Source organism: Macrobrachium rosenbergii, chromosome 41 (assembly GCF_040412425.1).
Source record: "Macrobrachium rosenbergii isolate ZJJX-2024 chromosome 41, ASM4041242v1, whole genome shotgun sequence".
NCBI classification, from domain to species: Eukaryota; Metazoa; Arthropoda; class Malacostraca; order Decapoda; family Palaemonidae; genus Macrobrachium; species Macrobrachium rosenbergii.
In genome coordinates, this window is record NC_089781.1 from 40,013,434 (window position 1) to 40,015,078 (window position 1,645).

Below are 1,645 nucleotides of genomic sequence, written 5' to 3' on the forward strand. Positions count from 1 at the left end.
GATGGCGGCCATTTTGAAAAATAGCCGCCATCTTGGATTTTCAGGTGGCCAGCGCCCTTTTCTAAGAGAGCGTAGTCTTAGGAATGTTTTGCCAAATTTCATGCTTGTTTCACTATCTGAACGATTTTTACAGCAATCTGCTGCACTATAAAGTCTATCGCTTCAAGTTTAGCACTTAGGTTTCCGATTAAAGCAGTTTCCTACCCAACGCGATAATGACATGCTTGCACGGAGGGATAGCTTCGACTGACTGCTGAGAGTGATGCGTGGGAGGGTGGCGTTCCTGGTGTGGCCATGTGTCGCTTTGACGCTGCTCTACCGCCCTGTCGTTCGTCTACCTCAACGCTTGCACGGCGTCAGGTGTGGCCTTACCCTAGAGTCATAAATTATGGTCTCTTGCGAATCAAAGGAAACTATGACTTAAAATGGGGGCGATAACTGTTCATTCAATCGAATAAAATTCCCAGACCAAAAATCACCAGTGACAGGCATTCCTGTCAACAAATAATATATCAATAAAATGGACATCATCAGCTCTAAAATAGATGTCATACAGTCAACTAAAATACACCATTCTCCAATATTCAGTGTCCTCACGGGACCCAAGCAGTCCTGTTAAGAGAAGCACAGTTCTTGTTAAACCCTGGTTCATGGTGCATAAAAAAATGAAACACACACACACAAAATTGATAATAATAAAATACTCAAAAAGAAAAGAGGTTCACTGCAATGAAAAACATGGACTCCGAAATAATGTCAGAAAAAGAAATAAGTGTTAGTAAGCTGTCCTTCTCACTTTCTATAGCCATTGGGAAGCCATCCTCTCACAGTAGCGGTCTTATTCACACAACTCCAACAGGAGCGATAACCATCAGGTCATAAATCGAAGTGAATATTTTTTCAAGTTCCTCTGTAATAAACACATAAAGAACAAAATAAAATGTAGAAACCATTGGGGTTTAGCCCCTCCCCTCACAAGTGTGACGTCACCGTCACGTTCGAACGAGGGTACAAACCTGTGATGTCGTAAGGTGACCCTGACCCATGTGAACCAGTCTTCTGAACCCACAGGTATCAGAAGTTTTCATCACTTGATCACGTTACTCCCATGCTCTGGTATGGCCAGAAGCAATGCATCGAAGTGAGATGAACTGTAGCATTAGCTCTGTTGAGCCACAGTTTCAAAATGTAGGCGAATCTCACTGACTTTGTGATAGGAACGTTAATGCCAACATAAAAATTTTGCTATTGGACAGGCTTTATCGCACATGGCTTCATTTTTCGCGAGGCCAGCAATTAGTCAGCTTAACCAGTTTGTGCACCTGTATAAACGCTGGCATGAAAATGTTCTGGTCAGAGTGTATACTTTATATATATATATATAATTGTATATATATATATATATATATATATGATAATATATATATATATGAGATATATGATATATATATATGAATATATGACTATATATATGTATATATATATATATATATATATATATATATATATATATATATATATATAGGATCCTATACATATATATATATATATATATATATATATATATATATTATATATATATATATATATATATATATATATATATATGCTATATATAATTGTTAATAATAATATATAATATATA